The following is a 25,956-nucleotide window of genomic DNA, read 5'->3' as shown; positions in this document are numbered from 1 at the left end:
AGCAGGCCAGTGGTGGATGAACGCAGTGCCCTTGTTTGGGTGTAGGGCCTGATCAGAGCCTGAAGGTATGGAGGTGCCGTTCCCTTCACAGCTCCGTAGGCAATCACCATGGTCTTGTAGCGGATGCGAGCTTCAACTGGAAGCCAGTGGAGAGAGCGGAGGAGCGGGGTGACGTGAGAGAACTTGGGAAGGTTGAACACCAGACGGGCTGCGGCGTTCTGGATGAGTTGTAGGGGTTTAATGGCACAGGCAGGGAGCCCAGCCAACAGCGAGTTGCAGTAATCCAGACGGGAGATGACAAGTGCCTGGATTAGGACCTGCGCCGCTTCCTGTGTGAGGCAGGGTCGTACTCTGCGAATGTTGTAGAGCATGAACCTACAGGATCGGGTCACCGCCTTGATGTTAGTGGAGAACGACAGGGTGTTGTCCAGGATCACGCCAAGGTTCTTAGCACTCTGGGAGGAGGACACAAGGGAGTTGTCAACCGTGATGGCGAGATCATGGAACGGGCAGTCCTTCCCCGGGAGGAAGAGTGTGTGTGTTCACTCGTGTATGAAAAAGAAACCAAAGTATTTTTCAATTTTTCAGTTATTCTGATCATTGATAAAACAGACTGTGTCTGTGTTTTAACATGCTTACTGAAACATATACAGTACCAGTCAAAAGTTTGGACACACCTACTCATTCTAGGGATTTTCTTTATTTTTAATATTTTCTATATTGTAGAATAATAGTGAAGATATCAAAACTATAAAATAACACATATGGAATCATGTAGTAACCAAAAAAGTGAGATTATTTTAGATTATTCAAAGTAGCCACCCTTTTCCTTGATGACAGCTTTGCACACTCTTGGCATTCTCTCAACCAGCTTCATGAGGTAGTCACCTGGAATGCATTTAAATTAACAGGTGTGCCATGTTAAAAGTTAATTTGTGGAAAGTATTTAAAAAAAAAAATAATTTATGTTATTTCACCTTTATTTAACCAGGTAGGCAAGTTGAGAACAAGTTCTCATTTACAACTGCGACCTGGCCAAGATAAAGCAAAGCAGTTCGACACATATAACAACACAGAGTTACACATGGAATAAAACAAACATACAGTCAATAATACAGTAGAAAAATAAGTCTATATACAATGTGAGCAAATGAGGTGAGATAAGGGAGGTAAAGGCAATAAATAGGCCATGGTGGTGAAGTAAATACAATATAGCAATTAAAACACTGGAATGGTAGATTTGACAGTAGATGAGTGTGCAAAGTAGAAATACTGGGGTGCAAAGGAGCAAAATAAATAAATACAGTAGGGGAAGAGGTAGTTGTTTGGGCTATTTATAGATGGGCTATGTACAGGTGCAGTGATCTGTGAGCTGCTCTGACAGCTGGTGCTTAAAGCTAGTGAGGGAGATAAGTGTTTCCAGTTTCAGAGATTTTTGTAGTTCGTTCCAGTCATTGGCAGCAGAGAACTGGAAGGAGAGGCGGTCAAAGGAGGAATTGGATTTGTGGGTGACAAGTGAGATATACCTGCTGGAACGTGTGCTACGGGTGGGTGCAGCTATGGTGACCAGCGAGCAGAGATAAGGCGGGACTTTACCTAGCAGGGTTTGGCGACGAGTGTGAAGCGAGGGCCAGCCAACGAGAGCGTATTTCCTTAATACGTTTTAGCCAATCAATTGTGTTGTGACAAGGTAGTGGTGGTATACAGAAAATAGCCCTATTTGGTAAAAGACCAAGTCCATATTATGGCAAGAACAGCTCAAATAAGCAAAGAGAAATGACAGTCCATCATTACCTTAAGACATGGTCTGTCAATCTGGAAAATTTCAAGAACTTTGAACGTTTCTTCAAGTGCAGTCACAAAAACCATCAAGCGCTATGATGAAACTGGCTCTCCTGAGGACCGCCACAGGAAAGGAAGACCCAGAGTTACCTCTGCTGCAGGGGATAAGATCATTAGATTTAGCTGCACCTTAGATTGCAGCCCAAATAAATGCTTCACAGAGTTCAAGTAACAGACACATCTCAACATCAACTGTTCAGAAGAGACTGCGTGAATCAGGCCCTTCATGGTCGAATTGCTGCAAAGAAGCCACTACTAAAGGACACCAATAAGAAGAAGAGACTTGCTTGGGCCAAGAAACACAAGAAATGGACATTAGACCGGTGGAAATTTGTCCTTTGGTCTGATGAGTCCACATTTGAGGTTTTTTTCCCAACCGCTGTTTCTTTGTGAGATGCAGAGTAGGTGAACGGATGATCTCTGCATGTGTGGTTCCCACTGTGAAGCATGGAGGAGGAGGTGTGATGATGTGGGGGTGCTTTGCTGGTGGCACTGTCTGTGATTTATTTAGAATTCAAGGCACACTTAACTAGTATGGCTACCACAGCATTCTGCAGCGATTAATGGGACTATCATTTGTTTTTCAACAGGACAATGACCCAAAACACACCTCCAAGCTGTGTAAGGGCTATTTGACCAAGGATAGTGATCGTGTGCTGTATCAGATGACCTGGCCTCCACAATCACCCAACCTCAACCCAACTGAGATGGTTTGGGATGAGTTGGACCGCAGAGTGAAGGAAAAGCAGCCAACAAGTGCTCAGCATATGTGGTAACTCCTTCAAGACTGTTGGAAAAGCATTCCTCATGAAGCTGGTTGAGAGAATGCCAAGAGTGTGCAAAGCTGTCATCAAGGCAAAGGGTGGCTACTTTGAATAATCTCAAATATAAAATATATTTGTTTAACACTTTTTTTGGTTACCACATGATTCCATATGTGTTATTTCATAGTTTTGATGTCTTCACTATTATTCTACAATGTAGAAAATAGTAAAAATAAAGAAAAACCCTGGAATGAGTAGGTGTGTCCAAACTTTTGACTGGTAATGTAAATGCATAATATGTCCTGAACTGAGCATGTTTAAGTCTGGTGTTACCTCCTATTTCAGTAAATGCAGGCCAGAAAGAGGAAGTTGGCTTAGATAAGGCTCTTTCAATGGCATCGTCTGTGTTTTCTGCATCTAACCCTAACTTCCTATTTTACTGAATACTACCAGCTAAAAGAGGGATGATACATCTCTGTCTCTCCATCTTACATTACTATGTCCATCCATCACCACTGTGAGAAAGCCTATGAACATTTTGACTAAGGTATTGGTAATGTGCATGCTCAAAGAACTATATTGTGAGGTTATATGGGAGTACATGGCATGCGTTAGTCAGTGAATGTGTCTGTCTGTCTGAATCTGGCACACTGCCCACAGTGGCAGGAAGAACAGCTGTCCCTCTGCAACGGCACTGTGTGTGATTCAGCCCATGACTGTGTGTTTGTGTGTGTGTGTGTGTGTGTGTGTGTGTGTGTGTGTGTGTGTGTGTGTGTGTGTGTGTGTGTGTGTGTGTGTGTGTGTGTGTGTGTGTGTGACCGGAACGAGAAAGGAACTGACCCTCACTCCATCACTGCTGCTATTATGTGGAGCTGAACTGCACACTGTGGTTCCTCTTCCATACGTGCAGCTGGCTCTGAGGCCGAGGCAGAAACACTGCCCACACTAGCGTTTATAGCAGTCTGAACTGGTACCCCTACCCTGTCTGCTCAGAGAGGAAGAGACACTGGCCTCCCTCACTTCCTCACTATACCCGCTATTGTGCTTCGAAATGAATCCTGGTGCCCCTGAAACGGCTGCACCGCCCACACACACACTCTCTCTCACACACACACTCACCCAGATAGGCTCTATGTATTACCACACATTCTTTCATCATGAATCTCAGATCTGGCCACCCCATGCACAGTGACTGTTAAAGACATTGGTTTAATTTAACTTATGCTTTGCTGTAAAGGTCTGAAACAACACCAACTGCAACAGCATCTGTCCTCTTGCATACCATTTTCTGCATGACATTGATGACTGAGAGGGCAATGGTTACAGTTGCTGTCTACCACATTCTAGGCAGTCAGACACCTTGCTCCAGTCAGGCCCTGTTGTTACTCTGTATCTAGTCTCTACCAGCGCTGGCCTTGACAACGACTGATGGTTCTGTCTCTAGTCTCTAGCAGCACTGGCCTTTACACAGCCTGATGGCTCTGTCTCTAGCAGCACTGGCCTCTACACCGCCTGTTGCTTTGTCACATCTGCTCTATGTGCTCTGTACCTCATGACTTAAATAGAATTGTGCATTGCCCTGGAACCACATGCCAATATGCTAACTGTGCCTGGTGATACAAGCCAATATGCTAACTGTGCCTGGTGATACAAGCCAATATGCTAACTGTGCCTGGTGATACAAGCCAATATGCTAACTGTGCCTGGTGATTCAAGCCAATATGCTAACTGTGCCTGATGATTCAAGCCAATATGCTACCTGTGCCTGATGATACAAGCCAATATGCTAACTGTGCCTGATGATACAAGCCAATATGCTAACTGTGCCTGGTGATACAAGCCAATATGCTAACTGTGCCTGGTGATACAAGCCAATATGCTAACTGTGCCTGGTGATACAAGCCAATATGCTAAGTGTGCCTGGTGATACAAGCCAATATGCTAACTGTACCTGGTGATACAAGCCAATATGCTAACTGTGCCTGGTGATACAAGCCAATATGCTAACTGTGCCTGGTGATACAAGCCAGTATGCTAACTGTACCTGGTGATACAAGCCAATATGCTAACTGTGCCTGGTGATACAAGCCAATATGCTAACTGTGCCTGGTGATACAAGCCAATATGCTAACTGTACCTGGTGATACAAGCCAATATGCTAACTGTACCTGGTGATACAAGCCAATATGCTAACTGTGCCTGGTGATACAAGCCAAAATGCTAACTGTGCCTGATGATACAAGCTGATTTTGCTCCTTTCCGTGTGTAGGCTACATCTGTGTGTTTGCGTGAGTCTTGCATCATGCTTTAAACACTGAACAAAAATATAAACGCAACATGCAACAATTTCAAAGAATTTACTGAGTTACAGTTCATATAAGGAAATCAGTCAATTGAAATGAATTAATTAGGCTCTAATCTATGGATTTCACTGGGAATACAGATATGGATAAGTTGGTCAGAGATAGCTTAAAAAAATGGTAGGGGTGTGGATCAAAAAAACAGTCCGTATCTGGTGTGCCCACCATTTGCATCATGCAGTGTGACACATCTCCTTCACATAGAGTTGATCAGGATGGTGATTGTGGGCTGTGGAATGTTATCCCACCGCTCTTTAATGGCTGATGCGAAGTTGCTGGATATTGGCGGGAATTGGAACATGTCGATCCAGTGCATCCCACACATGCTCAATGGGTGACATGTCTGGTGAGTATGCAGGCCATGGAAGAACTGGGACATTTTCAGCTTGAAGGAATTGTGTACAGATCCTTGCAACACCTGCCGTGCATTATCATGCTGAAACATGATGGTGTGGATGAATGGCACAACAATGGGCCTCAGGATCTTGTCATGGTATGTCTGTGCATTCAAATTGCCATTGATAAAATGCAATTGTGTTTGTTGTCCGTTGCTAGCGCATAGCATAACCCCACCGCCACCATGGGGCACTCTGTTCACAATGTTGACATCAGCAAACCGCCCGCCCACACAACGCCATACACACTGTCTGCCATCTGCGGGACGACAAGCATCCTGGTCTCAGATGATCCCGCAGGTGAAGAAGCTGGAAGTGGAGGTCCTGGGCTGGGGTGTTTACACGTGATGTGCGGTTGTGAGGCCGGTTGGACGTACTGCCAAATTTTCTAAAACAGTGTTGGAGGCGGCTTATGTTAGAGAAATTAACATTAAATTCTCTGGCAATAGCTCTGGTGGACATTCCTGCAGTCAGAATGCCAACTGCACGCTCCACAACTGCACATTTTAGAGTGGCCTTTTATTGTCCCCAGCAGAAGGTGCATCTGTGTAATGATCATGCTGTTTAATCAGCTTCTTGATACGCCACACCTGTCAGGTGGATGGATTATCTTGGCAAAGGAGAAATGCTCACTAACCGGGATATAAACAAATGTGTGCACAACATTTTAGAGAAATAAGCTTTTTGTGCGTATGGAACGTTTCTGGGATCTTTTATTTAAAGTTATGAAACATGGGGCCAACGCTTCACATGTTGCATTTATATTTTTGTTCAGTATAGTTCAACCATCAGAGTATCACCTCGCCACGAGTGTCACTTTAATGGAGTGGAGTGTGAGAAGGAGACTGTAACCCAAGCACATTGATTTAGTTTAAATCAATGGCAAGTGGCTTTGTAAGGTATGATAATGTAGTGAATAGACACATATGCTAGTTCCCTGGGATCTCAAATCAAGTAAAAAAAAAAATGGTCACATGCTTGGTAAACAACAGGTATGGACTAACAGTGAAATGCTTACTTACAGGCCTTCCCAACAATGCAGAGAGGAAGAAAATAGAGAAATAATAGAAAGTAAAACATGAAATGGAAGTAATAATACATACACAATAAGTAACGGGCTCCTGAGTGTGTGTGTGTGTGTGTGTGTGTGTGTGTGTGTGTGTGTGTGTGTGTGTGTGTGTGTGTGTGTGTGTGTGTGTGTGTGTGTGTGTGTGTGTGTGTGTGTGTGTGTGTGTGTGTGTGTTGTATTTAGGATAATTCTGGGAAGTGGTGATAATGAGGAAAGGAGAGTATCGGTGCTAGTGCCCTGTGCTGCTCAGTGTTTCTGATCCTGACCCAGCTGTGCAGCCCTCCACCTTGGTCTGTGAGGTACATCCTGTCTGTATGTTTCCTATGTGTGGCAGCTGTCTGAGACGAGCCTCTCAGGGACACACAGGCAGGACCGATCTACCAGTGCTACAGCTAAGCGCTTCTAATTAGTAACTCTGTTTTTTTGTTATGCTCTTTTTACCGTCAACGCCTTTAAAATGAAAATGCAGCCAGTTGCACAGTGACTCTTTCCACCCTTATTGACTGTAATAGAATGGACATGAAGTGCTTTTCCCACATGGCTAGAGCAGTAATGATTTTCACTGTGTTGTATGTATCAGCCGATTAATGTGATATTGTGTGTTGAGGTCTTTTTTTTTCTTGTTTTCTGCCTTTTTGACCAGACTTTGCTCAGGATGGGGAAGTAGTGATGTCGTGGGAGTGTATTGAGTTAGATCTTCTTTCAGCACCACTGAATGTCACTGAGGGCACTTCTCCTATAATGGGAATTGGAATAACGAGAATAGGTGTGTGTTTGTGTGTCTTGTTCAGTCAGTGTATGTATGATATAACTGGTTGATTAACAACATTGACGACAGCAAACTCCACACACCCACTGCCTACGGTATTTCTGACTAGTGGGTTATTTACAGAGTGCAAATCTGTGATGAGCAAGCGAACCTCCCTACTGTGAATTTATTCAAATATTCAGCAGATGTTTTATTATCATAATCCTAATGGACTTTAAGACTTAATTTAGCTGAAATGACAAACACATAAACCTATACAGGTCAAAACGTGTTGTTCCCAGTTACACAAATGTAGTAGTATAGTAGTATGTAGTATAGTAGTATGTAGTATAGTGGTATAATAGTGTAGTAGTATAGTAGTATTGTAGTATAGTAGTATGTAGTACCTTTATTTGGCTCATTTTCTACTTCTCACTATCTTTTTAATACTCCTCCTTGCCTCTCTTTCTATTTCCCCATGAACATTTCTCATCTCTCTAGCACCTCTGCCACTCTCCCCTTTCCTTCCTTCCTTCCCTCCCATCACTCTCGCTCTCCTATGTCTCTCCTCTCTAGTCCTGCTCATTGTGCAGTCAGGCCCTGTGTGGCAGAGCAGAGCTGGGCCGGCCAGAGCCCAGGGACAGAAATCTGAGGGTGACTCCACTCCAGAGAGGGCTGAGCTCCCATTAAGAGCATGGCCACAGAGGACAGGTGACAAAGGAGAGCACAATCCGATTAGAGGATCCACCCAGTGGCTTCCACTGCGATCTGCCATCCTAGCATCCTCTGCTCTGTCCACCAGGCTCCCTCAGTCACACAGACACAGTGCTCACTGGGAGAGATAGAGACACAGTCTGGCTAGGCCTAGTAACGCAAAATGGCTCTAACTGAGGGAGATGGTGTAGTTCTGCTGACTCATGTTTCAGTGGAGAGGATAATCTGCCTCGTAACCTCAGAAAAATGTGATCCATGTTGATGAGGTATCACTGACTGGACAAATTCATTATTTCTCTTGAGACGCCACTGAAATCAATTAACTATTGTATTTGCCATATTATATATGTCTGGTTGTAATTTTCGCCCTTATTGGTCAGTTAAAATATATCAGTTTGGCACGGCACAGTGTGGGAGCACCATGGTAAATATCCTCTCTCGTGGAGCACAGTAGACCTAAACATAGATTGAGTAGCCTTTTCAGATCGTCTTTCTGCCTCAGGTTGTTGTCAGATAGGCTCCTGTCCACGTTGTGTTATGTAAAGACAGTTGGTTAACTGTTGAGAGGCAATTTTCTGCAGCGGCCCTATGGAGAGGAGTTGCTTTTGGCATGGAAATATCATTTGGCATGCAAAGAGGGCAGCAGTGTAAGCTGGAGTTGCAATCCTTGGTGACACACAGCTTTAGTACATCTGAGGCAGACGGGATCTGTTAGCCCCGTGGCTCTCCTAGCATCCTGCGCCACAGATGTGTAACACTGCTGCTCTCACTATTATTTCCATCATATACAGTTGAAGTCGGAAGTTTACATACACCTTAGCAAAATACATTTAAACTCAGTTTTTCACAATTCCTGACATTTAATCCTAGAAAAATTCCCTGTCTTAAGTCAGTTAGGATCACCACTTTATTTTAAGAATGTGAAATGTCAGAATAATAGTAGATAATGATTTATTTCAGCTTTTATTTCTTTCATCACATTCCCAGTGGTTCAGAAGTTTACATACACTCAATTAGTATTTGGTAGCATTGCCTTTAAATAGTTTAACTTGGGTCAAACATTTAGGGTAGCCTTCCACAAGCTTCCCACAATAAGTTGGGTGAATTTTGGCCCATTCCTCCTGACAGAGCTGGTGTAACTTAGTCAGGTTTGTAGGCCTCCTTGCTCGCACACACTTTTTCAGTTATGCCCACAAATTTTCTATAGGATTGAGGTCAGGGCATTTTGATGGCCACTCCAATACTTTGACTTTGTTGTCCTTAAGCCATTTTGCCACAACTTTGGAAGTATGCTTGGGGTCATTGTCCATTTGGAAGACCCATTTGCGACCAAGCTTTAACTTCCTGACTGATGTCTTGAGATGTTGCTTCAATATATCCACATAATTGTCCTCCTCATGATGCCATCTATTTTGTGAAGTGCACCAGTCCCTCCTGCAGCAAAGCACCCCCACAACATGATGCTGCCACCGCCGTGCTTCATGGTTGGGATGGTGTTCTTTGGCTCGCAAGCCTCCCCCTTTTTCCTCCAAACATAACAATGGTCATTATGGCCAAACAGTTCTATTTTTGTTTCATCAGACCAGAGGACATTTCTCCAAAAAGTACGATCTTCGTCCCCATGTGCAGTTGCAAATCGTAGTCTGGCTTTTTTATGGCGCTTTTGGAGCAGTGGCTTCTTCCTTGCTGAGCGGCCTTTCAGGTTATGTCGATATAGGACTTGTTTTACTGTGGATATAGATACTTTTGTACCTGTTTCCTCCAGCATCTTCACAATGTCCTTTGCTGTTGTTCTGGGATTGATTTGCACTTTTCGCACCAAAGTACATTCATGTCTCCTTCCTGAGCTGTATGACGGCTGCGTTGTCCCATGGTGTTTATACTTGTGTACTATTGTTTGTACAGATGAACGTGGTACCTTCAGGCGTTTGGAAATTGCTCCCAAGGATGAACCAGACTTGTGGAGGTCTACAATTTTTTTTTCTGAGGTCTTGGCTGATTTCTTTTGATTTTCCCATGATGTCAAGCAAAGACACACTGAGTTTGAAGGTAGGCCTTGAAATACATCCACAGGTACACCTCCAATTGACTCAAATTATGTCAATTAGCCTATCAGAAGCTTCTAAAGCCATGACATCATTTTCTGGAATTTTCCAAGCTGTTTAAAGGCACAGTCAACTTAGTGAATGTAACCTTCTGACCCACTGGAATTGTGATACAGTGAATTATAAGTGAAATAATATGTCTGTAAACAATTGTTGGAAAAATTACTTGTGTCATGCACAAAGTAGATATCCTAAACAACTTGCCAAAACTATAGTTTATTAACAAGAAATTTGTGGAGTGGTTGAAAAACGAGTTTTAATGACTCCAACCTAAGTGTATGTAAACTTCCAACTTCAACTGTAAGTCATTTAGGGCTTCAATGTTTTGGGATCTCCACTTATTAAACCGGCAAAGGACAAATATGTAACAGCTCCTTTACATTTAAGATATCTATTAAAGACATCAAGTGGTTCTGTACTTACAGCCTTGATTCGTCTAATCAGATGCCTCATACTATAGTAACTCATTTTAGTTGGATAGATCTGTTCTCTGTGGCCAGGGGCTGGTGTAGGAATGGACAGTGATGTGGAGCAGTTTGATTCTGCAGGAAATACAAGTGGGCCTGATCGATCACAGAGATTAGCTGCTCTGCCTCACCTCTTCTCCTCTGATCCCCTCTCCTTCTCTCCTCCCACTCAGCGGAAGAATGTGTGCCACACATGTCCCTGCTGACTGACAGAGAGCCTCTCATATTTAAAAAGAGTCCCAGACACCCACAGGTTTTTATAGCTCCATACTGTGACGGTACTATGAGTCCTCACTAGATGAACAAATATAGACGCCTACACGCTCTGACGCCAATTGCTAGTTCCCATCATTTGGGTCAAAACAGCATATTTAAAGAGCAACATTTTTAACATGTTCTATGAAAAGGTTTTCTTTTTTAGAGCGCCTGAGTGCTTCAACACACTTCAACACCAGCTAGAACAGGAATATTTCTGTCACTGACACACACACATCTGATAATTATATTATTGTAGGTATAGAAACATCTACCTACCGTCCACAAACTATTAAAGGCTGAGGGGAAAGCTTTTTTCTGTTATGTTGTCAAATAATAGAGAAATGTTGGAGTCTACTTTATCCTAAAATACAGGCTGGTACATCCATTAACCTTCATTTACTGACAAATATATGACTGTTGAGTTGAGATTGCTGCATTGAATAATTGTATGTCTGTTTAGAGTTAACACATTCATTTGGCTTAATTAACCTAATCAAAGTATACTCAAGTTAACAATACATTTGATCCTAAATTGAATGCCCCTTTGCAACTCTATTTTCTAATTACTACATTAGCATTCTGATATTATTACATCATCAATGATTTTGTAGTATTTGAGTAGCATTTCATGACAATTTAAGCACCATGGTTAGGTCCATTTTCCTGTTACACTGGCATTTGTCCCCATCATTGGCACTGTGACCTCAAAGCATCACTAGACTCTTGTACCCGTACGCCTTGTGTGCAATGCCACAGTGGTTGTGTATCATAGTCGCCCAACAAATCTGCTGTTTGCATCTGGGCTCAGTTACTCCCTGTCACATATATATTCATTCTCAGATTGGCAATGTTAATCTTCTGAAAACAATCTATGTTCTGTATTTTAGATACATTTGTCAGATGTGTCGCTGTCAAAGTGAGTCTATGATTGGAGAGCAGAGGGGCTTTCACACACACACACACACACACACACACACACACACACACACACACACACACACACACACACACACACACACACACACACACACACACACACACACACACACACATATCCATGGGCACATCTGGCCAACCATGCAGATTAGCAGTCTCAGATGGATAACGTCACACCCTCTGCCAATCTGACCACGAACGCACAAAGACCGCGACCAAGTCAATAGCCCTGTTTATACCTGCCGTTAACATGCGTTCTTCATCCTGATATTGTCCTGATCTTGACCTGATCTTGTCTGTTTACACTTTTATAAGATCTGTTCACAGTCAGATCACAATGAGTCTTTTAATTGTCTACACTTGTCTAAAATGTGGCCAAAATCAGAATGTGGACAAGATAAGGACAAAGCCGCATGTTAGATCCAGGTATAAACAGGGCTTCTGTCATCAAATTTAGACAAGCACACGGCCTGCCGCACTCCTCAGGAAAGAGAATGAGGACTTCACCATGTCAAGTCTCAATGCATTCATCATCATATGGATTGAGATTGTCCGCTACTGACAACCACAGTGAAAACCACATATGATGAGGACTCATGTGGTGCAAAATAAATTAAATGGTCCGTCCTTTTAGTGCACTGGCTTATGTAAGCTGTCCCTCAACCCTCTCCTCTTCATCTCCCTCTTTATTCGCCCCTTCTCTTTCTCTACCAGACCTCACCATCCCTTGCATCCCCGACTCCAAAAAACACAACCCCCCTCACAGCCAAAATGAGAAGGAAAAAAATCTCCTGCATCCCTCCTTTTCTTTGCCACCTTGAAAACAACACCCTGATCCCGGCTCTGGTTCTCCATTCCATCATTGTCTGTGCACGTTACATGCAGTACCCTCTCAATCCTCTTTATCATCTATCATTTATCATGTATCCCCCACACAAAAACAGGCAGGGGCTGCAGACCTTTGTTTGTAAAAAAATAAAAAATAAAATAATAATATATATTTTTTAAATCCTATTTATCTTTTTGTTTCTGTATCACTATAGCTCCTCTCTATTCCTTTCTTTCATTTTCACTGTTTCTGGCGCTCTTTCTGCCTCTGCTCCCTCCCTTCCTCCCTTCCTCCACCTGGCCCACATCTCTGGGTCCTGCAGCCCAGAGCGCCCTACACTGCAAGGTCTGCAGTGGCTTCATGTCAATGTCAGAACACCATTTTTAAACGAGCCCACAACACCAGAGAGAGGGGGGAGAACGAGCGTGAAGATAGCAGAATGTTGCTTAGACATCCTTTCCTACCCCTGACAAAGCGTTCCTTCATTGTGTTGACACATCCTCTGCTCTCTCACTTTTGTACGGCAGAATGCTCTGAATCTCTGGTGGAACCGACTGGAAATAAGAGCATATGTATGCTCACATCGAGCCTTCTAGGTTGTCCTGATCAAGCCAATCACATTCATCATCACCAGACCACAGGACATAGGGAATTTGGAATGTGTGCATTCTGAAGGGTCTGAGTAGAGAAAGACAGGACTTACCTCCACATCTCAGCTCCGCTCCACCCTGCCTGGTCTCATTCTGTTCCTTTCTGTAGCCTCCCTCCCCCCTCTCCCCATGACAGCATTTTTCTGCTATCTATCCCCACGCTGATGCCTTTTCTCCTTCTTCTCCCTCTTCGGTTCCCCTTGTCTGCTCCCTTCTTCCCCTCTCCAAAAATAAAACTCCTCTCTGATCAGTGTGGCTAGGAGCGCAGCTCTTCCATCCCGTTGTTCAGTCAAAAGAGGCAGGTTGATTTGCTCAGTCCCTCACGCTCTCTCTCACGCCCATTCAAATCACACTAAAGCCAAACCCCTCCTTCTCCCCTCACACACACCACATCACCGATCTCTCTCCTCCCCCTCTCTCTCTCTCTTTCGCTCTGTCAAAGAGAGGCTGAGGCAGCAATAGACCGCAATAGGCAGGATGTGCTCTTCTCCCTCTCTCTCTCTCTCTCTCTCTCTCTATCTCTGAGTCTAATCTGTTTTCTAGATTAATGGTTGGATGATTAGGGCGACTAGATTAAGCGACCAATGACTAAGTGCATCTAGCCTGTCAGCCTCAATGTGCTATTCTAAGCAAATGTTTGTGTTTTGGGTGGAGGAAGGGTTGGGGGGCAAATTGTATTTTTTTAATTTTTATTATTTAACCTTCATTTAACTAGGCAAGTCAGTTAAGAACAATTTCTTAAGGAGCATATGTTTGCATGTTTGTGTGTGTTAAGGGGAGACCTAGTGTGTTTAGGAATGGAGTCCACACTAAACAATGAAATGGTTGCCCAACAATAACAGTACATTGTTTACTAGACTGACCATTAAGAGCACTACCATCACTGTTCACCTCCCCCTCCCATCCTATCCCCTCCCCATGCCTTTCCTTCCAGCAGGTGCTCTGCCACCTGACCTTGTCCTGCATGCATCTCCATAGATATTACCTTGTCTTCCTAAGCCCAGCCATGGCGTGCTCTGATTATGTCATCCTACCAAAGCACAGGCATCAGTCACAGACTGAACACGGGAGATGTTTATGAGAGGGGAGAATTATGCTGCGCTTTGTGAGCCTTTTACTGTGTCAAATTAAGGTGTTACCACTGAGGATTATGTGGCTTTCCATTTGTCTTCAATGTGTTCTGCCAGCACGGTCATTTTTCTCCTTTTTTTCAGATGGATTTTGTCACTATGGGGTAAGGAAAATCACAGCCTACAGTACTGTGTACCTCACTTTAGAATACAAGACTGGGCCCCTAATCCCAGAAGCTCCTCCTCTCATCACGCTCAAATGCATCCTCGTGTTGGAAACACAGGGCATAAAACAACATGTAATGTATGCTGCATGACTCATAACATTACAGGCATATCCAATATGTGCGTAATATAGTCACAAATATGTGTATATTGTAAGCATTAGTACATGGTTTCTATACTCAGTTAGATGCTTCTTTTCTTTCTCACTAACTAATAGCCTTAAAAGTCCAGCTTTAAACAACCCTTTAGCTTATGTGGCACTGTAGCTGGGGTACGACTCCATCCCCTAATTACTGTATGAAACCCCCCCCTCGCCTGACCATGTGGCCCTGTTAGGAGGTCACCAGCTCTGGCCAAGCCCACAACAGAGCTGGGTGTGGGGGTGGGGTGGGGATAGGAGGACGGTGTTGGGGGTAGTGAGTCTTCAACGGATTACAACAAAGGAACAATGATCATAGTTTAGCATACCCAAGACAAGCATTTTAGTGATGGCACTAGAATGACATTGGTGTATATCATCGAATGACACCTGATGTAAAAAAAAAAAATTACATTCACTATTATTATATTGCATTTGAAATGTGTTCAAAATACCATTCACACATGGCAATGCAAACTCCATGAGTAAAATATATACTTTTCATCAACAACTTGTTTATTTAACATCATGTAGATGAAATAGCTCTTTCGAATAAGTGTTACCATATATGGGTCCAACCATTTAAACAGAAAATATTTTGTAAGTATTGATTGTGGATCAGAAAAATATTATTTTCTATTATTCATTTGTATTTTTACCTTTATTTAACTAGGCAAGTCAGTTAAGAACAAATTCTTATTTTCAATTACAGCCTAGGAACAGTGGGTTAACTGCTTTGTTCAGGGACAGAACAACAGATTTGTACCTTGTCAGCTCAGGGATTCAATCTTGCAACCTTGCAGTTACTAGTCCAATGCTCTAACCACTAGGCTACCTGAGTGGTGTTAGCTTCGTCAAAGACCAGACTACCCCCAGCTCATTTACTCTGGGCACTACTTCCCCTTCCTATTTTGTTAGAAAATCAGGAAATGTGGCCCAATGAAACGAGAAGCTGACTGCTTCACTTTATATCTCTATTAGAAACAATGACTGAATGGAATTCTACTGCTGTCACATTATCCAACCAATACCATCATGCTAGAACCTACTGCATCCACCATATTTAGCTAGTCTAGCTGCCTGGCCAGTGTGTTTTATTAACAGGAAAAGGTAGAGTGGTTGTGTTGGCATTGATATAATTACATTCCACCCTATACAGAGAAATGAAGTTCCTGAATAAACATTCTCTTATAGGCCCAAACAAAGTGAGATCTGGAAATTAACTAAATTGCATGGTTGTTGTTACCCATTTCATGTGAATACATGTTGACAGTGACACAAGGTTTCCACATCCTTTGTCATCTCGCACATCCTGTGTACCGTTAAATTGTCAGTACTAGCTCACAGCAATAGTCAGTACTACAGCGACATCTATTGGCAAAGTGATGTGTCGACAACCTTGTGCCATTGTGACCAGGGCCCAGACTTTGCACCAGTTATTTTCAGAAGGGACAAAAAGGGAAAAGAAGGTGTGTTTGATATATCTTACATCTTACACCTTCTCTGATCCTTAATTTACATTGTTCATTTCCTTCTCATAATAACAAGTACATAAATACATCAGGCTATGTATTATGAATATGGAGATAGATGGTCACTATGACTTCTTACTAAATCATATTTACCAGCTGCTTAATAAAACTCAGAGTGCTAAGACCATGACCAGAGATGCATAGGCCTACAGAATGTGGTTTCAAGAAACAACACCAGGGCTCTTTTATCAAGATTAAACATGTACATTAACTATCTAGTCGAGGACAAATAAGATTTCTCATGCAGAGGTTAAGTTGGTATCATGATGAGTCACTGAAGGTTTGTGGGAGAAGAGTGCACAATTAGAAAAGGTACATTTCCTGAAGAAAATGTGTATGCTTGCTTCAGCTGTCTTAAAGAAATGGTATGGCATTGTAAGTTTAAATTGTTATTTATACAATAAGAATATTGTAACAATGGTAACAACTGCTATAGAAATGATAACCCTAACCCTAGATGAAGGTACTCATGCCAACTCCACCTTGTCCACATCGTGGTTCAACCATAATTAACACTAGCCTCAACAACAACCTGAACCCTAACCCGAGCTTCTTGTCCACATCCCGGTTCAAACCTAACCCTCAACCACAACCCTAACCCTAGCTTCATGTCCACATCCCAGTTCAGCCCTAGCCTCAACCACAACCCTAACCCTAGCTTCATGTCCACATCCCAGTTCAGCCCTAGCCTCAACCACAACCCTAACCCTAGCTTCATGTCCACATCCTAGTTCAGCCCTAGCCTCAACCACAACCCTAACCCTAGCTTCATGTCCACATCCTGGTTCAACCCTAGCCTCAACCACAACCCTAACCCTAGCTTCATGTCCACATCCCAGTTCAGCCCTAGCCTCAACCACAACCCTAACCCTAGCTTCATGTCCACATCCCAGTTCAGGCCTAGCCTCAACCACAACCCTAACCCTAGCTTCATGTCCACATCCTGGTTCAACCCTAACCTCAACCACAACCCTAACCCTAGCTTTATGTCCACATCCTGGTTCAACCCTAACCTCAACCACAACCCTAACCCTAGCTTCATGTCCACATCCCGGTTCAACCCTAACCTCAACCACAACCCTAACCCTAGCTTCATGTCCACATCCTGGTTCAGCCCTAGCCTCAACCACAACCCTAACCCTAGCTTCATGTCCACATCCCCGTTCAGCCCTAGCCTCAACCACAACCCTAACCCTAGCTTCATGTCCACATCCCGGTTCAGCCCTAGCCTCAACCACAACCCTAACCCTAGCTTCATGTCCACATCCTGGTTCAACCCTAACCTCAACCACAACCCTAACCCTAGCTTCATGTCCACATCCCGGTTCAGCCCTAGCCTCAACCACAACCCTAACCCTAGCTTCATGTCCACATCCTGGTTCAGCCCTAACCTCAACCACAACCCTAACCCTAGCTTCATGTCCACATCCCAGTTCAGCCCTAGCCTCAACCACAACCCTAATCCTAGCTTCATGTCCACATCCCAGTTCAGCCCTAGCCTCAACCACAACCCTAACCCTAGCTTCATGTCCACATCCTGGTTCAACCCTAACCTCAACCACAACCCTAACACTAGCTTCATGTCCACATCCCAGTTCAGCCCTAGCCTCAACCACAAACCTAACCCTAGCTTCATGTCCACATCCTGGTTCAACCCTAACCTCAACCACAACCCTAACCCTAGCTTTATGTCCACATCCCGGTTCAACCCTAGCCTCAACCACAACCCTAACCCTAGCTTCATGTCCACATCCTGGTTCAACCCTAACCTCAACCACAACCCTAACCCTAGCTTCATGTCCACATCCTGGTTCAACCCTAGCCTCAACCACAACCCTAACACTAGCTTCATGTCCACATCCTGGTTCAACCCTAACCTCAACCACAACCCTAACCCTAGCTTCATGTCCACATCCCGGTTCAACCCTAGCCTCAACCACAACCCTAACCCTAGCTTCATGTCCACATCCCAGTTCAGCCCTAACCTCAACCACAACCCTAACCCTAGCTTCATGTACACATCCTGGTTCAACCCTAGCCTCAACCACAACCCTAACCCTAGCTTCATGTCCACATCCTGGTTCAACCTTAACCTCAACCACAACCCTAACCCTAGCTTCATGTCCACATCCCGGTTCAGCCCTAGCCTCAACCACAACCCTAACCCTAGCATCATGTCCACATCCTGGTTCAACCTTAACCTCAACCACAACCCTAACCCTAGCTTCATGTCCACATCCTGGTTCAACCCTAGCCTCAACCACGACCCTAATCCTAGCTTCATGTCCACATCCCGGTTCAACCCTAACCCTAGACTCAACCACAACCCTAACCCTAGCTTCATGTCCACATCCTGGTTCAACCCTAACATCAACCACAACCCTAACCCTAGCTTCATGTCCACATCCCGGTTCAACCCTAGCCTCAATCACGACCCTAATCCTAGCTTCATGTCAACATCCTGGTTCAACCCTAGCCTCAACCACAACCCTAACCCTAGCTTCATGTCCACATCCTGGTTCAACCCTAACCTCAACCACAACCCTAATCCTAGCTTCACGTCAACATCCTGGTTCAACCCTAACCTCAACCACAACCCTAACCCTAGCTTCATGTCAACATCCCGGTTCAACCCTAACCCTAGCTTCATGTCCACATCACAGTTCAGCCCTAGCCTCAACCACAACCCTAATCCTAGCTTCATGTCCACATCCCAGTTCAGCCCTAACCTCAACCACAACCCTAACTCTAGCTTCATGTCCACATCACAGTTAAACCCTAACACTAGCCTCAACCACAACCCTAACTCTAGCTTCATGTCCACATCCCGGTTCAACCCTAGCCTCAACCACAACCCTATCCCTAGCTTCATGTCCACATCCTGGTTCAACCCTAACCTCAACCACAACCCTAATCCTAGCTTCATGCCCACATCCTGGTTCAACCCTAACCTCAACCACAACCCTAACCCTAGCTTCATGTCCACATACTGGTTCAACCCTAACCTCAACCACAACCCTAACCCTAGCTTCATGTCCACATCCTGGTTCAACCCTAACCTCAACCACAACCCTAACCCTAGCTTCATGTCCACATCCTGGTTCAACCCTAACCTCAACCACAACCCTAACCCTAGCTTCATGTCCACATCCCAGTTCAGCCCTAGCCTCAACCACAACCCTAACCCTAGCTTCATGTCCACATCCTGGTTCAACCCTAACCTCAACCACAACCCTAACCCTAGCTTCATGTCCACATCCCAGTTCAGCCCTAGCCTCAACCACAACCCTAACCCTAGCTTCATGTCCACATCCTGGTTCAACCCTAACCCTAGCCTCAACCACAACCCTAACCCTAGCTTCATGTCCACATCCTGGTTCAACCCTAACCTCAACCACAACCCTAATCCTAGCTTCATGTCCACATCCTGGTTCAACCCTAACCTCAACCACAACCCTACTCCTAGCTTCATGTCCACATCCCAGTTCAGCCCTAACCTCAACCACAACCCTACCCCTAGCTTCATGTCCACATCCCAGTTCAGCCCTAGCCTCAACCACAAACCTAACCCTAGCTTCATGTCCACATCCTGGTTCAACCCTAGCCTGAACCACAACCCTAACCCTAGCTTCATGTCCACATCCTGGTTCAACCCTAACCCTAGCCTCAACCACAACCCTAACCCTAGCTTCATGTTCACATCCCGGTTCAACCCTAGCCTGAACCACAACCCTAACCCTAGCTTCATGTCCACATCCCGGTTCAACCCTAACCTCAACCACAACCCTAACCCTAGCTTCATGTCAACATCCCGGTTCAACCCTAACCTCAACCACAACCCTAACCCTAGCTTCATGTCTACATCCTGGTTCAACCCTAACCTCAACCACAACCCTAACCCTAGCTTCATGTCTACATCCTGGTTCAACCCTAACCTCAACCACAACCCTAACCCTAGCTTCATGTCCACATCCTGGTTCAACCCTAACCTCAACCACAAGCCTAACCCTAGCTTCATGTCCACATCCCAGTTCAGCCCTAGCCTCAACCACAACCCTAACCCTAGCTTCATGTCCACATCCCAGTTCAGCCCTAGCCTCAACCACAACCCTAACCCTAGCTTCATGTCCACATCCCGGTTCAACCCTAGCCTCAACCACAACCCTAACCCTAGCTTCATGTCAACATCCCGGTTCAACCCTAACCTCAACCACAACCCTAACCCTAGCTTCATGTCTACATCCTGGTTCAACCCTAACCTCAACCACAACCCTAACCCTAGCTTCATGTCTACATCCTGGTTCAACCCTAACCTCAACCACAACCCTAATCCTAGCTTCATGTCCACATCCCGGTTCAGCCCTAGCCTCAACCACAACCCTAACCCTAGCTTCATGTCCACATCACAGTTCAACCCTAACACTAGCCTCAACCACAACCCTAACCCTAGCTTCATGTCCACATCCCGGTTCAACCCTAGCCTGAACCACAACCCTAACCCTAGCTTCATGTCCACATCCCGGTTCAATCCTAACCTCAACCACAACCCTAACCCTAGCTTCATGTCAACATCCCGGTTCAACCCTAACCTCAACCACAACCCTAACCCTAGCTTCATGTCTACATCCTGGTTCAACCCTAACCTCAACCACAACCCTAACCCTAGCTTCATGTCCACATCCTGGTTCAACCCTAACCTCAACCACAACCCTAACCCTAGCTTCATGTACACATCCTGGTTCAACCCTAACCTCAACCACAACCCTAAACCTAGCTTCATGTCTACATCCCGGTTCAACCCTAGCCTCAACCACAACCCTAACATAGCTTCATGTCCACATCCCGGTTCAACCCTAAACCTAGCCTCAACCACAACCCTAACAGTGTTTCTTGGTAGTCTTAAACAAATCTACTTTGAAACAAAAGTATACACCTCACTCACATGGTTATGGGCTTAACAAAAAGAGGACACCTGTACCATGTCAGATATAGAGTTGAAATGTATTACATTTTCAGTTTGCATCCCGATATTTCACTTTATATACATGACAGAAGACTGAAATTTAACAAAACCGTTTGACATAAATCCGGTGTTTCTTCGGTATTTAAAAAAAATAAATGTTTATTAATTATGAAACTATAAAAAAAAATATGAATAACATTCCACCCATAAGGCCACTAGTCATTTGACTGCAGGAAAGGGCTTCTGATATATAGCCATTTATTCTAGAATAATAGAATTTATAAATGCTTGATGAGCTTAGTTCAACTGCCATACCCCATCAGAACCCATCAGAACCCATGATATAAGCTTGTTTTACTCCGATGTGTGTAAACAATGTAGCCTAATTGTACACACACACTGTATAACTTAAAAACAATGTGTACATGATCAATCCTTGCCTCCATAGCCATGTGTATGAATTTGAGAGGGGTTACATTTCTCTGCTGTTTAACAAAACAAGTTGCAGAGGGCCGTTCTATTTTTCTTAGAATCGGAGGCTGCAGCTTTAAGTGTACTGCTGCCTAATTATTCCGTTTTTGATTGTTTATCCGTTTTTTTGCTTGTTTTGTAGCATATGTCCTGAAATATATTAACAGAAAAACACATATTTGTTTTTTTTTAAATAGGAAAGTCAATTTGTGAAGTTCCATTTTGAGAACTTTCTGAATTGACTATTAGCCATCATTATTCTCAGAAGGTTCTCTAAATATAACAAAAATATATAATGTCCAACAATTGCTGTTGTTTGTTTGTTTTACATTGTTTTGAGATTATGGGAGACAATAATGTCCCTTATTTGCTTGAAATAAGGGTAGGCTATAGCCCTACACTGTAAGAAATGACCCTTTGGATCAACCTAAAAAACATACTTCAGCTAGTTACAAGGTTTTTTCAATTCAATAAAATAAAACATTTGTTGAAACCAAATATAGTATTCAGTGATTAATAGGTTTGTTAATAATCAAATATATGTTTCAAGTTTGACCTACTTCTTTCAACACTCAACCTACTTTTCCCCTTTGGTTAAACCTAATAATTAACAAACACAAACAATGATTTCAAGTGTGCTAGAATGGGTTAAACGAACCAAAGAGTAATTTTCGATCATTCCAATCAGCACTTCAGATGAACAAAAACAACTCCCGTCACAATGCCTCTCCCCTATTTGACCTAGATATTTTGTGTGTATGTATTGATATGTAGGCTATGTGTGATGTTTTTAAATGTATGTAGTTCTGTCTTTGAGCTGTTCTTGTCTATTAATGTTCTGTATTGTGTCATGTTCTGTGTGGACCCCAGGAAGTGTAGCAGCGGCTTTTGCAACAGCTAATGGGGATCCTAATACATTACCAAAAATACAACAGCGCCACCTAGGCCTAGGCCCGCCTGCCTGAAAGTTGAACATGGTTGGTTGAGGTGAGGTGTAGGCCTATATGATTTTAGGACATGAAAAAGATTTGAGCGTTTTCCACTAGATGGGCCAGCTGCAAAGTCAAAATTGGCTATATTGTAAAAATTCATGAAAACAAAAAATTGCTTTTGGTCTTAATTTAAGGTTAGGGTTAGGCATTAGGTTTAGCAGTGTGGTTAAGGTTAGGGTTAAGGTTAGGTATGACTTTGTGCCTGTGCCAGCTAGAGAACACTCTGAAGAGCAGCCTCCAGAACAAGATGCATGAAAAAAAATGCTAACCTGCAAAAATAACATGAAAGTCGAATAGGCCTATACCTAGCCTACATTATATTTGTCCCACTATTAAATCAGGGAGGGGACTGTGGATTTTTCTCAGTCCATCAGTACGTTCCTTTGTACATTAGTCATACGCAATATCTCAGACAGCACTGGGATGATTTTCATGTAAGTTGATAGTGAATGATGTGTCTTGCCATAGAGATCAGGCATTTACAAAATGACACTGATTGGCCCTAGGCGGGAGCTGTAGTAATTAACTGAAATGTGTTAGTCATATGCAATATCTCAATTGGCCCAAGGGGCGCTGCATCATTCGTGGGGGACAACATGATACTGCAACCTCTTGCCTTATTTTTTATAAATTGACACAAAAACATATTTAAAAAATAAGGGTTTCTATTTTGAAGGAATTCAGATGAAAAATTCCACAAGAGGGGTCAAGAACACATCCGTGTTATCACTGCTACCTCCTCCTAATGTATCACCATTTCTGTCTTTAGAGTACCCCCCTGCCTTTACCATATTTCATCTGACTGAATGGTTGGAAAGGAATTGGAGAGTCATGGTGCTGTAGCTGTGTTTTAGTTGATTCTATTGTTGTTGGAGGGCTGTGTATTCATGTCCTCAGCAAACTGTACAGCTGTATGGAAATAAGACAGCACGAACTGCACATGGCCCACGAGTGCCACGGGCCAATCGCTGGCGTTCCCGCATCCTTTCTCATAGCAACAAGATTACACATTCCGAATTCCTCCTGCCCAGGCTGTGTGCTGAACAAAAGCAGTGTAGTGCCTCTGTATAGCCCATCAGGCTGCTCTAGGGCCAGGCATTGAGGATTCTTCTAAGTACATTTTCAAGCAATTGCTAAGACTATGACGAATCATCAATGATGTGCATGATGATGATGATATCATTGTAGGCATAGTGGGTCACTTAATAGGCTATAGACCAAGGTTTAACCACAATTGACATTTCCAAGGTGTTTGAAAGCGTGTGGTTATTCATTATTTTCATACTTTATGTTTCTCAAAAGCTGCTGCTCTCATCCCCCTTGACTCATGTCTAAAACTGTGGAAGCCATATTTAATTGCCTGGTTGTGATTATGCTCTTATTACATTTTCAAAGTTACTTTAAAAAAATGTATAATAACCCTTACCTACTGAGGCTGAATTAAAATGTCATATGTAGGACAGACTCATAAACACCCGAGGGCCCATGCAGCAATGCTCTTTTTGAAACAACATTGTGTAGGCTAACATTGTAGTTGTATTCGGTGGATTTAACATATTGCTAGATATTACTGCACCGTTGGAGGTAGAAACATAAGCATTTCTCTGCATCTGCGATAACATCTAAAATTAGATCTTGAGGTTAATGACATTAGTTTGAACATGATGACCAGTGTATATTGCGGGTGGCACATTTTTTAAAACTAGTTTTCCCTTATAGGCCTCAGTGGCGATAGGTATTCCATTGGTTTAAAAGCGCCACATTTGTGATTCCGTTTAATTATGCCACCGCTGAATTGTGTGTCTGAGCCGCCAGTAATTGACTAAGTCAGGCAGGTCACGTCAAAGAATAGGACCGAATTCAATTCTCCAGCTTTATGCAAATAGTGTGTCACAGAGGTCAGGGCACGCGCGTGGCTTGTGCCTCCAAAGGCACACGCTTCAAACTTCCAATTCCAACAAAGGCGGAAAGTAAAATAATGGGGGAAGTCCCCCCCTTCAGCCCCGAACACATAGGCCTATTCAAATACATGCCCTTCGCCTCTCCGTAGTGCAATCCTCCTTGCGTGCCAACTTTTTTTGTCTACTATCCCCAAAGGATGAAAAAAAAATCCAATAACAATCAAAGCTCCCGAGACAACAGACCGGTTGGGAGACACCATACAAAGGCTGGTGTGTGTGTGTGTGTGTGTGTGTGCGTGCGTGCGTGCGTGCGTGCGTGCGTGCGTTTGGCTATGCGTTTGTGCGTGTGCGCCCTGAACATATTCCAAACTAGATTGCTGCTGAGGACAGCGTCGGTTTCTCCTATTGTGGGACATGCTTATTCTTCATAACAACATTATCTGATGCCTATTTTAAATCAATGTTGACAAGTTAAAAGGAAAGGCATAAGAAAACAGGCTAAAGGTAATGATTTTGTCTGGGTTGATAGCCCTAATATATCATTTCTCTATCAAAACAGGAATTGGGGATGTTGTCTTTTATTTGTATTTTATTTCAATGCACAATAACACATTATCCACATGCCTATTTCATACAGGAACTTATAGAATTGCAACAATATGCCATAGGCCTACACGCCATTTTGATGTTAAGCACAAAAGAGGCTAAAAACATTAATCAATGCAACTGATTGCTTAGATTGATTAACATGATCAATATATATATTGTTGTATATATATTTAACAATATATATATTTAACTAGGCAAGTCAGTTAAGAACAAATACTTATTTACAATGACGGCCTACCCCGGCCAAACCCTAACCCGGACGACACTGGGCCAACTGTGCACCGTCCTATGGGTCCTTACACTGTAAAACGAAGTGCTTAGGATCTGAACACATAACTAAACACTTTTCTGTAACACTTTTTAAATGTGTCAAGGAGTTACAATTTCAATGAAAACTTGTAAACACCGGAACATGCTTATTCGCTGTAACACATTTTAAACATGTTTTTTTCAGAACAAGGGGTTTAGATTTTAAACACTAAACAATGGGGGTGTTGTTTTAACACTGTAGGATGTAAAGCGGTATTTGCTTATTTCCCAGCATTCCTTTCGAGTGAATGTGCGGAATACCCACCCATGACTGTGTTTGTTAGTGACAGAGACATGGTTGTTGCATTATTGCTGGCACTTTCACCAAAGAGATTGCTTAAGTGAATGTGTTTCAATTAGAAGTAAATATTAGACATAAGGCTGTTAGTTATTGTCTAGTTATTCCCAACATTGTGGTCTGAAAATCCTGGTTCATAGACCTGCAAATCATCAGACCAGCAAGTTTCTAAAGTGATTAGTTAGTCCAATCAGAATACAGCCAGAGGGTGGATATCCATGATTTTGAATATTATATCACTCACAACCTGCACACAGAATGACTGCTATGGTGAAGGACATAATAAACAAGACTACCTATCAATTAATCA

General features: G+C 43.4%; 1 protein-coding gene across 13 annotated transcripts in view; it reads right to left on the bottom strand.

Annotated features, from left to right (window-relative positions):
• Positions 1–13,526, bottom strand: part of LOC106563451 (signal-induced proliferation-associated protein 1) — a 44,349-nt gene extending 30,823 nt beyond the window's left edge. For 4 of the 13 annotated variants that reach the window (XR_006757679.1, XM_045690046.1, XM_014129051.2 and 1 more), the window contains exon 1: positions 13,191–13,525. The gene's annotated coding sequence lies outside the window, so the exon portion shown is untranslated. Of the gene's footprint in view, positions 1–13,190 lie in introns of all 13 variants that reach the window. The other 9 variants (XR_006757680.1, XM_014129050.2, XM_014129053.2 and 6 more) reach the window with 4 other exon arrangements.
• Between the last annotated feature and the right edge of the window lie 12,430 nt (positions 13,527–25,956).

The sequence above is a fragment of the Salmo salar genome, chromosome ssa11 (genome assembly GCF_905237065.1).
Source record: "Salmo salar chromosome ssa11, Ssal_v3.1, whole genome shotgun sequence".
Classification (NCBI taxonomy): domain Eukaryota; kingdom Metazoa; phylum Chordata; class Actinopteri; order Salmoniformes; family Salmonidae; genus Salmo; species Salmo salar.
The sequence above is the reverse complement of the archived record's forward strand: the minus strand, read 5'-3'. Positions and strand labels throughout refer to the sequence as shown.